This window comes from Ctenopharyngodon idella, chromosome 4 (assembly GCF_019924925.1).
Source record: "Ctenopharyngodon idella isolate HZGC_01 chromosome 4, HZGC01, whole genome shotgun sequence".
Taxonomy (NCBI): Eukaryota; Metazoa; Chordata; class Actinopteri; order Cypriniformes; family Xenocyprididae; genus Ctenopharyngodon; species Ctenopharyngodon idella.
The window spans coordinates 28,563,418-28,578,205 of NC_067223.1; positions in this window are offsets into that span (position 1 = coordinate 28,563,418).

The window sequence follows — 14,788 nt, forward strand, 5'->3', positions numbered from 1 at the left end:
CAAAGTAAAAAAGGAAGAAATGACCAATAGTTATCTAAAGCCAGAAACTGAACTTCGGGGTGAATGATTGATTATTTCCTACTTAACCTTTAACATGTCAATACCAATAAACATTGTTGCGATGATGGGGCCATGCCACATTTTGCTTAAAGTTGTAAAGAATTTATTGAGGAAGTAACCCTTAATACTGCTGCCATGTCAATTGGGAAAAAGCAATCTAATCAACATAGTGGTGCAGGTCATGGCTGTAAAAACAGTGGGGTCAGAGACCATCAGTCAAGGTCAGAGACCAACAATGCATTAATGAAGCCTCCAAACAAAGGTACCACTCAAAAGTAACAAAGTAAATCCTGATTTAAAAAAATACTCTAAATTACTTGACAATGCTTTATGATTTTGTTAAGGAGACCTCTGTGAGCTTGACCCATGGAAATTTCCATGAGACTGAGACCAAAATATATTGCGTCTCAGTATCTGGAGTCTACACAGAAATCTAGACCTCTGAGACAGACTCTCATGAAATGTTCCAGTCTGTATGCACATCTAACACCGCATGCAGTGACATATCCTGTTTTGTGTCCAGACAGCCACCAGGGTTGTTGTTAGATTTTTGGATGTGTACTACTTTCTAATCTTTCACTTATGTGGCCTTACAGCATGTTGATTTTTCATCACATCCACTTGAGCTATTGCATTTCTAAATCACTTTATTTAGCCGGCATAGATGGTGATGATATGAACCTTCCCATCTGAAGATCAACATGGGTGACATCTGAGGCTAAACCTATTCAGCGTGTAATGGGGGGAGGGTTGTGGAGAAGAGGCGAAGAGCCAGTGGCACATGGGAAGAGCAATATTACCAGACAGCTGAACTGGCAACATTTGAAAATGCTAAATGTCAGAGGCAGACTCATTTGAGATGAGGAGGGTGGGGGTGGACAGAGGGAATATTTTGATTACTATGTCTTGTTCGCTTAGATTCATGATCATCCTGGTTCAGAAACATGAGGAAAGCAGTAATGGCTACTGACCAAAACAAACAGGGTTGGATTGCTGTCTAAAATGATTCTTAACCTCTCTGAAAGAGATCCCTGTGGACTTTCTTTGTCTGTGGCTTGACTATTAATGGATCGACTGTTTACCAGCAGTTTTATGTTTTTGATTTTATTTGTAAACTAAATTAATCAGCTCTCTGTCGGTTTCTTTATTATAAACCCGCTAAGAGCACTTCCACACTATGAAGCAGTCACGGAAGCGTTTGAATGAAAGATATGTGTTTTGAAATTCTGGAAAGAGTAATTCTCATTGGTCAATAGATGCCTAGATCAGATAGTATGGCAAGTTAAAATTTTATATTAAGTAACATGACAACGCATGGTCTTTAGTGTGTAGGAACTTTAATGCTGGTGTAGCCCCTCTACACGCATAGCTTTTACCGGCCTACGTCCGTTACACTCACCCCACCTAAACCTCATAGGCACCAGTGTAACCCCTCCTGTTCAAACCACCCTTTCTAAGCGGGACTTGAACCCTGGTACGCCGGCATGGGAGTCGGGCACTCTAACAAGGAGGCTAAAGACTGCAGTCTCTAGTGTCAGTCGCTAGAGCGCCTCTTGAGATCAGGGGAGTGAGGTTTACACGTACCAGCCTGGTCTCATTGTTAATACGTAGGTATTAATACGTAACTTTCAAAGACACAAAACGTACATTTTTGTATGTTTAGAAAGGTGCTGAAACATACAATATTGACGTATTTATAGCACTAAAACGAAACGTTTTTTCAGCGAAAAAGCGTAAAATATTTACGAATCTTTCATGTCATAAAGATATATGTATAATTTCCCTTTTATTGTTTTGTAGATAAATGTAAGATCCCTAAACCCCATCTCGAACCTAAACATGCCCATTTTATACAGAATATTAAAAGAATAAAACATAATGGACAGAAATGTGTAGGAAAATGACAATGTTAGTAAAAATATGACATTAAAACAATATTTTGAGCCGATAATCCTACACTTACCCCTAAACCTACCCATAACCATTTCTTAAAACTACGTACTGTTATAAACAAAAGAATAACAGATAAACAAGCGTAATCACAATAATTTATTTATTGCGAAAATGTCAAAAGTAGTTCAAATGATGAGTTGCAGTCGCAGTCCTCTCTGGCGGTAATAGTTTTTATAGGGTACAGAGCAGAATTTATGCTATTAATCCATGAAAATATGAATCCGGCTTCTCTCCGTGAAGGCGCGACACTCATTTCAAATGTCAATCCACTAAAACACGTTTAGCGAATTAGCTCAAAAGAAATATGAATAATTAATCGTAACTCATTATAATTAATTATAAATATTTAAATCAGTTAATCAAATTAACTTAATGTAGCTGAATTAATATTACAATCAATTAATCTGTTCGGCCAGCGAACACTCAGTATTGATCATCTATAAACTTTTCAAAAAGGATATTTTTCCATGGCCACAGAAAAATATCGATTTCTTAGCATGTAGCTGTGATTGTAATCATTATCAGGGACATTGGTTTTATAAGCAGATCGGAATCAACTCGCAAGAGTCTGCACACAAGTTTTATTTAACTAAATCACATAACTAAACAGTCCCACTTTATATTAAGTGGCCTTAACTACTATGTACTTACATTTAAATTAATCATTTGATACAATGCACTTATTGTGTACATACATGTTATTACATTGTACTTATATTTTAAAAACACCTGCATGTAATTACATCTGTAATTACATTCATAATTACACTGTTGACCCATCCCTTATACCATACCCCTACCTTTAAACCACCAAAGCTTTCCCTAACCTTACCCATATCCCACCTCAATAGCAGCAAAAGTGTTTTGCAATTCAATATGAACCCAATAAGTACATTGTACTTATTTTTTGATGTAAGTACATAGCAGTGGGACCAACTAAACTAACAAACACAAACATACAATTCACGCAAACATAGGAAATAAGAGAGTGAAAATGAATTTGAGCCATATCACAACAGGGGAATGAAGTATTGTGTGTATTGTCAGTCGCTGCATAGGAGAAAACGACTTCTGTGTCGCACAGCAAACAAACTAAATATTACAAAATGGTTAAACAATTACAGAAATGTTATTCATTTTAAGGTTTCAAAGTGTAGTCTTAACATTATGTAATCCTCCAAAACGAGTTTGCAGCACAAGTATGTTAATTCATAATAAGTAGATGAGTAAACTGCATTCAATAAATTCGACTAAAAACATGTATTGATATGACAATTGAATACAACAGATTTAAAACATTAATGCCACGATTTTAATATTAATACATGGGAATTCATACATATTCACACTTGGAGATGTAAATGATTTACATTTTTACATTTTAGTGCTATAAATACGTCAATATTGTACGTTTTTGTGTGTATGAAAACGTAAGTAAATGTGCATATGGTAGAACCACACTTTATGTAAAAATACACACGTATTCTCATGAGATCACGTTGCATGCGCAGCTCTTACCGGCCTACATCCGTTACACTGGAGCTTCTGGGTTATTATGAATTGGCCGTGAAGTTTTAACAAGTTTGACAAGTTATCTGTGTAAAAAATGTGTGATTATTTGATCAGCAGATAATTCAGAAAAGACTGCAGCGATGCAAAAGGAATGGGTCCAGTACAGAGCCTTGGGGAACTCACATTATATTCAGAATGCACTGTAACACATGAGAAGCCACACATATTGCAGCCTCTAGATTAGATACATTTGAAAATAAAATGTCAAATGTGCTGCCCGCCATTTACTGGATATCTCAGCATTGGGACCTGTATGGTTTTTAAAGAAGAACACTCCTGTTACTCTATACTCTTAAAAATAAAGGTTCTTGGCTATATAAAGCTCTTGGGTTAGTATATGTTTCTTTGAAGACTGAAAACATTATTAATGGTATATTATAGTTTCATCAATCAGAGAATTGTTTTCTGGGGTCTTTACAGCACCGGAATATAGACTATAAGACCATTTTGGTATTCATTGTAACCCTAAGAGTGTGTTCACTACCATTGAAAAGTTTGGAGTCAGTAAGGTTTTTTTGTAAGAAATTAGCATAGTAGTTATTAGTAGTTATTAGCATGCATATTACTAGGATATTTGCTGTTTATTAGTACTTAAAAAGCACATATTAATACCTTATTCTGCATGACCATATTCTACAACCCTTAATCCTACCCAATACATAAACTACCTTACTAACTATTAATAAGCATTAATTAAGAGTTTATTGAGGCAAAAGTTGTAGTTAATAGTTAATTGTGAGAATTTGATCCTCATCTAAAGTGTGACTAAGATTTCAACATTGATAATAATGAGATGTTTCTTAATCAACAAATCAGCATATTAGAATGATTTCTGAAAGATCATTTGACAGGGAAGATTAGAATGACGACAAATTTCTGAACTGTAGCGTACCCTCAATATATTTTTCTTCTGCACTCTAACATCCATTTTCTTACTGTGGCCAACCTTAACCTCACTGACTCTCGGCGACATTCAGCATTCACTGCATTTGCTTATCGCTTATCTTATTGACATTTTGAATGCAAAGGCCAAAAATTGATGTTGAAAATGATTCAGACAAGCACTTGCCCTACTCATAGTCTTATCTCTCCAGTTTGGTTCTGGTTCCTGGTTCCGTTTCTTATCACTGTAGTTCCAAACACATTATCATTTAATCATGTGATTTACACTAAAAGAGCCACTCCTTAAGCCAATATATCTGCACCCATCACTGGATGGTCAGCCTGGTATTAAGATTACTGTTTATGAACAAAGACCAATAAAATCAGCATTAGGATAATGAGTTACTCATGTCGCGTTCCAGGCAACCAGTAACCCGTGCTTTTCCAACCTTCTACCCGTGAAAGTGCACTGGAACGGCAGTCAAACCCGTGACTTCCCACCCGTGAACTCGTACTAGATCGATGTACTCCCAGTTCCGCGGTCTGACGTCACATAGCCCGCGAAAGAACAATGGCAGCCCCTACGGATGCGGTGTTTATGCAAGTGCACGGTAAAATAACGTAAAATAAAAGGTATAACAGCTTCTCTTGCCTAATGCGCCATTTTTCCTCCTCCATTTCCCTCAAATAAGCAAGGAGTAAGCACCTTTGTCGATAGAAATAATTGTAAATGAGCATAAGCCCCGTATGGTCCGCCATGCTGGTTTGTTTAAACTCAGGCAGTTTGACGTGACTTGCCTGGAACGCTACAAAGTCACTGCAGTTGTACACCATCGTATTACTCTATTCTTTATCATAACTCCAAGTAATCACAAAGACAAAAATTTGAACACATTTATAGACAATTGCAAGCAAACACATATTGCTGTTAGCTGGTTAGCGTACACAACACACGCAACTAAATACGTATTGTGCATGCTACAGAGAACATAACAGCAACAATTATTAATCATACTTACAGGCTGTAATTCGGAGGAGGAAGAAGCTGGTCCAAATAAACTGGGTACTGACCTATCCTTCAATAACAACCGGCTTGCGAATCCCTCGTTGAACGCATTTAGGTTGAAGAAGCAGTCGTCATTAAAATGACGGGAACACGGCACAAGGATCAGGCTATACTGCTGTAGTATCATTGCAGAGATGAACTTTAACCACTGATTCTTCGCGTATTGGCAGTGTTTGAGAGGTTTCAAGTTTTCCCTGGCGTCTGCGCGCACAATAAGTGGGCGGGCAATATGCTAATGTTTCGTTTTGACATCACAACGAAACGGCTTAAGATTCGTTTTACAAATCACTCATTTAATTGACTCAGAGTTGACTCTTACTTTTGAGAGACAATAACTTTATATACGGTGCACTTTCAGATTTAAAACGTTGCAGGATTTTTCTATTCACTTAGAGCTATGTTAGACACTACATGAAAGGTAATTTTCAAAAATCCATAATTGGGGCAATTTAATAGTAGTTGCTCTAATGTTAATATTGCCTTACTCATTTGTTCATGTTGGTTATTCATTAATGACGGCATAAACACATTTTGGTATGCTTTGAAATGTTGCCTTGTGAAAGTGAACCAAACCAAGAAGAAAATGCAATATTGTAACAAATTTAGTCCCTGTTTCGGAACAAAACAAACGATCCATCGGTGTGAAAATGCCTCATCAGTGTTTCTGGTCTTCATAATTTGCTTTTTGGCCACTTAGCCTCCTTTTTTCTAGGGTACTGCCACAATGTTTAAAAAAAAAAAAAAAAAGTATTATAAAAGTACATTACTACAGTTACATTCTCAGAAATAAATTGTATACAAATTGTACCTTTAGTGGTACAACAGTTTATCACTGGGGCAGTATTATTTGGGACATCTTCGTACCTTATTTACCTATAAAGGTTCATAACAGTACCTTAAAGGGTTAGTTCACCCAAAAATGAAAATAATGTCATTAATTACTCACCCTCATGTCGTTCCACCCCCGTAAGGCCTTCATTCATCTTCTGAACACAAATTAAGATATTTTGATTAAATCCAATTGCTCAGTGAGGCCTGCATTCACAGCAATGACATTTCCTCTCTCAAGATCCATAAAGGTACTAAAAACATATTTAAAACAGTTCATGCAAGTTCAGTAGTTCTACCTTAATATTATAAAGCGACGAGAATATTTTTGTGCCCCAAAAAAACAAAATAATGACTTTTCACCAATATCTATATGGACCGATTTCAAAACACTGCTTCGGAGCTTTGCGAATCTAATCAGTGACTCGGAGCGCCAAAGTCACGTGATTTCAGCAGTTTAGTCATTTGATAGGAGATCCGAGTCACTGATTCGATTCCTAAAGCTCCGAAGCAGTGTTTTGAAATCGGCCCATCACTATATTGTTGAAAAGTCGTTATTTTGTTTTTTGGGAGCACAAAAAGCATTCTTGTCGCTTTATAATATTAAGGTAGAACTACAGAACTCGTATGAACTGTTTTAAATATGTTTTTAGTACCTTTATGGATCTTGAGAGAGGAAGTGTCATTGTGTCAGAGGAAGTGTCATTGCTTTGAATGCAGGCCTCAAATTAAGATATTTAATCAAAATATCTTAATTTGTGTTCAGAAGATGAATGAAGGTCTTACGGGTGTGGAACGACATGAGGGTGAGTAATAAATGACATTATTTTCATTTTTGGGTGAACTAACCCTTTAAGGCTACTACTAAAATTAACCTTTTAGGGGTAGATAAGGTACAAAGTTGTCATTTTTAGGGTGCTTCCCCAATGACAAGCTGTTGTACCACTAAAGGTCAATTTTTTTTTCTGACAGTGTATAACACATTTTAGATATTTTTCAAAGTGATCATATTTCAAAGTATATGAGGGCCTCTCTTACTTACAAAAGTCTCTTACTTACCTCTCTTATTTTTTTTTTTCTTAGTGAAAGCTTTAAGTTAATCTCAAGTAAAATAATAAAATGATTCATTATGGGTCATTATATCCTTTCATGCTGTTTGACAATAAGGATCTAATGAGCCTGGGTCCGTCCACCACCTAAACTGTACTGAGATATATAGCTCTTATCCACCTTCATGAAACAAACAGTATAAAGTAACACATGGTTAATGTATAGGCTACACACAATATAGGCTACAGTTCCATTCAGTTTCATTGATTGTTTTGGTTATCAGTGCTGGCCATATAGGAATTCCTGAATGTGATGTCACCCATGAATGACCTTGCAGTTTTATTCCTGTCCCACGGCGATCAGTTTTATTGAATGTGTTGTCCCGCGTGCACTGGCGATGGTGTAACCGTTCGGTTTCCCAGCACACATCACTGTCAGTACAGCATAGCTGAGGGGTGGCATTAGAAATGGATTCACTTGTGCAAAGAAACCTATTTATATCATGGAATCTCTCATGAGCAGTAAAACTGCTGTGTGGGAAACACACATTAAGCAGAGCACCCACACAACTTAAAACTCATTTTGATGGTCCCCGCTTCCATCATATTTGAGGTGTTTAATGGGCACTATCATCCTGCAAAAAGACAGACAAAATGCATTAGACTCTGTAGCTGAAGTAAAATTGATATATTTGTGTTGAGTAATTTTATAAAAGAGTTTATCAGACTCTCAAAAATCATATTTTTTTATATCTTTTGAAATAAGGATATGATAAAACCTGGTAATTTGATCAAACAGGATGCATGCTTTAGATAGATAAAAACTAATACCACAACAAACAAACAAAAAAATCAAAATTTGTCAAAAAAAATCTTATCTAATACTTCTGTGCTGTTGATTTCCCTTCAAAATTATATCATTTTCTTAGTAGATTGAATCAGTGACATTTCAAAAAGGAAAAAAAATAGGGTTTCTAGATTTTATTGCTTGATCACTGTATTTAGCTGGCCAACTTCTTCACTCTCAGATCTGACCTGCATTTAGCTTGGATGTCATTTGAGGTGGGTGGAACGTTCATTAGCATGAAAGAGTAACTCAAGCCTGCTGGTTTCCGGAAAACACGTCTCCCAAGTAATATATAGAATGCCTGTCCAGCCTGCAGTCCTTTTTTATGTCTCAAGACTAACAAGCATTTAATGACAGTTACAAATTGACTCATACAAATTCAAAGTGCACATGTGCTTCTCTTTAAAATGGCAGAGGAATATTTATTTATTTGAAATATATTTTGAAAGGAAATCAAATAAGAATGGTGTAGTTACAGTTTGGTAACTGGGCCATGCTGGGCTATCCAACCACAACAACCAAGAAGTCAGAGACTTTTCTGTTTATTCCGAGGTTTACCGTAGTCAGCCGGATCCGGGCCATATCCAGGACCTGCGCCTTGACACGACCACAACACAGCCCTGAAGTGTCAGCAGAGAATGAGTCAACTAGATCATCCACTGTGAAGGCCCCATCGACACGACAGCCAGTGGCACAGTTCCTCAACAAACCGTCCATACCGGCATGATGAATACGATCCTCAACTGGATGGAACTGGAATAAATACTTTGACTGTTGCGATCCCATCGGACTTATGATAGCTGCCTGAATCATAATAAAGTTATTCCATTGTTATTTGAATGGCTGGTTTGGCTTCCTGGTTCTATGATACCACTCCCTCCGAAATACGCAATAGGCTCAGATTGGTTAGCGGGCCCATTGTATTGTGATTCACTGAAGCGTCCGGAAACGCCACTCCGCTTACCATTATATGTTACATGTGCTTCAGTGGAAATGCAAATAATGGCGTCTATGTTGCCGTATCAAATTGAGCCCGAATCAGACCCAAATAGCAGTAATGATGAAGAGGGTCAAGCAGATCCTCTACAAGCACTGCTTTTAAAGGACATTCATGAATGGTAAGTATTTCCGTTTGTATTTGTGTCAAAGTGTTTAGATATGCTGTCACTTGTAAATGTTACTGCTCTTTGTTAGATTTCAATATACGGTTTTATCCTGATTAAAGCTTTACTGTAGCCGAATACATTACTGAGTAGTAGTATTTTTGTAAAGGTATCATTTAATTTATTGCATGAACAACTGTTTGTCTATGAACATAGAAGTTTGTTGGCGTTTGTTGGAGAAGTATGCGATAGAATTTAGCTAACTGGCTAGCGAAGCGAAACCTAGCGAAATGTGTTGGTCTTTGTTTACGTCCTTGATGCAACCAAAAAATAGCAACATAATACATTTAAAAGACATGTACAAACAATAAAACATACTTACAGTTAGGGGCCCATAAACAGCAGCTTCTGCTTTTAAAGTGGAACTGCTTCATCTTTCAGTAATAGCCTTTGTGCAAATCCAGCATTAAACTTGTGTAGATTCTGGAAGGTGTCTTCTGCACTGCATCCAGTGTAGACAATATCACTGATTATGACGGGTTCTATTATCCATTGACGCGTCGCGCGCGTCCGGTGTAGACAACTCTTCTACTTCCATAATGCCGCGCGACATGGCCTCGCCCACTTTGTTGCGTGTTCCTGTGGGCAGGACTTATGTTAATTGCAGGGTTTATGATGTCATCAACCCGGGAAGAAGCTCGTTGTAGTCCAAACCGGTCGTTTTTGTAGGGGGACTACAACAAGCTTCTTTCCCGGATTAGTGACATCACTAACCCTAAAATTTACATAAACTCTGCACCCAGGAACACACAACAAATGGGGTAAGGCCATGTAGGGCTGCTTTAGAGAAGAGGAAGAGTTGTTGTAGTAGAGTGTTGTTGCCATGCCGTCATTTTACGCCGGACATTTTCACAAACGAGGCTCAATTCAACGCTGAATTTGCACAAAGGATTAACATGACGTCACGTAGTCGATGAATTGAATCAACTCCACAGCAACTACATAAATTTATCCACTAACCATTCAGAAATGTCCAGCTGCATTCTAAAAGTTGTAACTTCTTTCTGAGTCTCTCCATCAGTGTCCGACTCCGGTTTGAACAATGTAAGGCTGAACACCATTACTGACAATCGTCATTTTGGCTGCGTGAGATTCTCCAGCTTTGTTGTTGTTGAGCAACCGAAGCGCTGTGACACTGTCACATAAAAGACATGTTTTACCGCTCTATTTATTACTATGATTTATGTATAATAGAGTTTTAATTGGCTTACATGTTTTTTAGTCCATTTTATTCCTCTTAACATTTTAAGTGTGTATGTCTTTAATAAATGAATGGTTGGCCTGTCATGTGACCAGTCACATGACAGGAAGAAGGAAATACATCTGTATAAAGAGAGCAGCATGGCAAACAAACGAGGACTCACTAACAGTCAACAACTTACCTGAATTGTGGAGTTTCCATTTTGCGGACTTACCTCTCCAGTCACAACCTTACAAACCTTTGGATTATCACTACTGTGGACATTTGTACATACACTGGTGGATACTCACATTGGGACTTTATCAGCACACTAGGATTCTTGGACTGTTTTAGGGTATGGTACTTTGGACTGTATGCTTTTAACAGACTGAGTTTTCCTGGTTTTATTGTGTTGTTTTAAAGTTTCCTGTGAATATTGTAAATACACAATTCTTATTTAAACTTATCACTGTTTTATGTCTCATTCTTTTAACCACTAACAAACTCACACAGTAAAATCTGACCCCATTTTAAATCTTGTGACTCAACCGATTTGGCTGATCGTTACAGCGTGAGCTGTTAAAGCTCCGCCCTCTTCTGGAAAGGGGGCTGGGAGCAGCAGCTCATTTGCATTTAAAGGGACACACACAAAAACGCGTGTTTTTGGTCACACCCAAATAGGGGCAAATTTGACAAGCTATAATAAATGATCTGCGGGGTATTCTGAGCTGAAACTTCACAGACACATTCTGGGGACACCAGAGACTTATATTACATCTTGTAAAAAGGGCATTATAGGTCCCCTTTAAGGTGTTTGAAGGCCAAAACAAACAAAAAAAAACTGGATAACAATAGCTTTAAAACCATGTCAGTGAGCAGTAGATTATTTGTCAATACCTGCTCTATCCTCATCTCCATCACTCTTTCTCTCAGTCTCCTTATCTTGCCATGTCTCTTCCCTTCCTAAAGCTGAGCTTTGACTGATAGTCTTTTCATTTTCATCTGTGTCAGTGAAGAAAGTATACATAGGGTCAACTGATGTGTTTTATGAATAATTTCCTTAGAAGTTAATTTACTGAAGGCTTCCAGGAAATATATTAAATTCATTCACAATATGTAAACATTTGTTATTAATCTTATGCCTAATATGATGAAAATGGTTTCATTAATGTTTCTTGTCCCCTCACATTGACAGTTATATAATTATTATAATTATGATACTATAATTATTACATTACATGAATCACTTAAATTATATTGGCCTATTTTCAATTCAAAAAGTTTGTTAGTTTGCCTGATTATTTTTGTCAGTCTTTTAACATTTCTATCCTAAAACATTTAAACCCCTTAATGTTTAGTTTAGCTATACATCTTATCTCACACAAAGTGCCTCTAACAAAAATCTTGATTTGGTGCCACTAACTTGGCACGTTTCTAAATCCAGTGACCAGTTCCTCCTCATATGTGCTGAGTTTGGTCAGCATTGTGCATCATATGGTCTGTGAACGGACTGTGGGCGGTCTGTAGGTGTGCCATCTGATGCTGAGACTATGAAAAGAGTAATGAGTGTGGAGGATAGCTCTAAATTACAGGCATTAAGATGAACTCAGCTGACTCAAGAGGAATCCATCTGATAAACTCTCACAAGGCCAAATGTGTTTGTTGAGATGACTAATGTACATGATTAGATGGAAATTACAAATGCATTTCTGTGTTTGGAAGAAGAAATGACTGCAAACTGAACTCTATGACCTGTGAAAAATTTTACTTCTTCAAGTGAGGGACAAAACTGTTTCTCATGAAGTGGTGAAAGCTCAAATTTGAGTCTGAATTTGTTTTTGTTTAACAGTTATGGTCCACTGCGCCTGTCATGGTTTGGCTTTATGCTTTGTGAATACATATAAAACACTGTCTTCAGGAAATATTACTATATTTACCCATTAGATGCCACATTACAGCCTGAGTGAATGAAATTAAACCTGACTACCAGTGTGTCGCTCTGAAGTCGAAACATTTTTTTTTTTTTTTTTTTGTGAATAAAACCCAGAGGCATATCAATATACATCATACTATGATATGACACCCCAACAAGCACAAATCAATACGGTGATGGATACGTCTGAAATGAAATGAAACCCATACGCCTGTTGATACAGCCTGAATACTTTTAGAGAAAGCTCACCAAAATCTCTATTAACAATAAATAAAATTTAACTTCAAAGCAAGAAGTTTCACAGGGTTCTTTTTAAAAAGATCTATTAACTGTTGTTTATTCAGACTCTTGGGATATCTGCATTTTGCACCTGATTTACAGAGGAAGAAAGGGATGGGTATTCAGGATATCTGCGAATAAGGTTTATGATGTGCTTATTTGACACAGAAATGGGACTTTCCATGAAATAGGGTACAGAATAGGCCATGAAATGCATTTTGCTTTCTTTTTGAGGAATTTTTCAGGAGCTGTTTAGTTTATTTGATGAGGTTTGATGACTTTTTTTTCATCCCTGTTAACAAAATACATAATGCGGGACTTAATACAGTCTGTTTTAGTATTTTTTCTTACAAACTTGGTAAGATGGTTGAATGTTTGAGCTTGATAAATTCAGTCAACACTACAATTTGTGTAAAAATTTAGAAAATAAGTTTATTTACTTTCCTTCTCATCATGCTTTGTGTAACTGTGAAATTATGTGGTAACAGGCGTGTGCCCAAAATGTGGGATGTAGCTAAATATCACAGTCACACAAACAAGGACTTGCTAACAAAAGATCAAATACTCACTGAAATTCAGCTATGAACAGAATTACAGAAAAATAGCATATTTACAGAACAAAACAAACTAAAATATTAATGCAAATACGACGTATGTACAGCACAGAGAGGAAATGTGCGAGAGGTATGTGTCTTTACAGGTAGTTTAAATATGAAAAACATGAATATACAAATTAAATAAGATATGAAAAATAGTGGATTGAATATTGTACACATCGGGTTGTAAAGGTATAAATATGAATTTACATATTGTACAGAAGTTTTATTTTGCACTGCAGTATAACCTGGCTGCTCTGGCCGGAGGGAAAAAGTTCATAGAGTTTGGGCCTCGGGTGTGTGGGGTCTGAAATGATTTTGCCTGCTCATCTCTTTACTCTGGAGGTCCTGAAGGGCAGACAGGGGTGAACCAGTGATCCTCTCAGCAGTCTTAACAGTCTGCTGTAGCCTATTTTTGTCCAATTTGGTAGCCAAGCCAGACCAGACAGTTTTAGAAGTGCTGAGTTAAACCAGGCAGTTCTAATTTAGACAGTTTATGTTTAATTTAGACAGTTTATATAAATTAAATACAATGAGATGAATATTAAGTTAATAGATTATGTTATGACAAATTAATATTGTTGTATGCTTAACATTTCAAGGGGGTAGTTCACCCAGAAATGAAAATTATGTCATTTATTACTCACCCTCATGTCATTCCACACTTGTAAGACCTTCGTTCACCTCAGAACACAAGATATTTTTGATGACATCCGATGGCTCAGTGAGGCCTCTATTGCCAGCAATGTCACTGAACCTATCAAGATCCAGAAAGGTACTAAAGACATATTTAAAACAGTTCATGTGATTACAGTGGTTCAACCTTAATATGAAGAGTTTGGTTCCAAAACGCGCTAAACGCCATTTAAAAAAAAAAAAAAAATGAGTTTCCGCCAAAATCAGTATTGTATCTGTTCGGTACTGAAAAGTCATTTATTAATTTTGCGCAAAATGCGATATCCGTCGTGTTATTCTGTCATGTTTTCTCCCTTTCTTTCCAAAACGCGACAAACGCCAGTCTCCTTTCTCTGCAGAATGCGATATATCCGCTCAACCAATCACAGCACACCATTCCACGCACTGTAAACAGTAATGGCGGCGCTCTACACCCACCATCCTAGTTTTCCTTATCTGCTTTGTACTTTGTGATCAACAAAAACAGAAAAATGAATAATTATGACGGCACTGATGAACTGTGGTGGTTTCTGCGGTGGGGAAGAAACGTAAGTCATCGAAATGTAATCATTTACGTGAGGAGATTAAGAAGATGAGGCACTCGAGTCAGGAGGAGGAAAAATGCCGGCTGTTGCTTGTTCCACGACAGCATCAAACTTCTGTCACGGTCCCCAAAACTGAATCATGGACAGTTTTTAAAAGCCG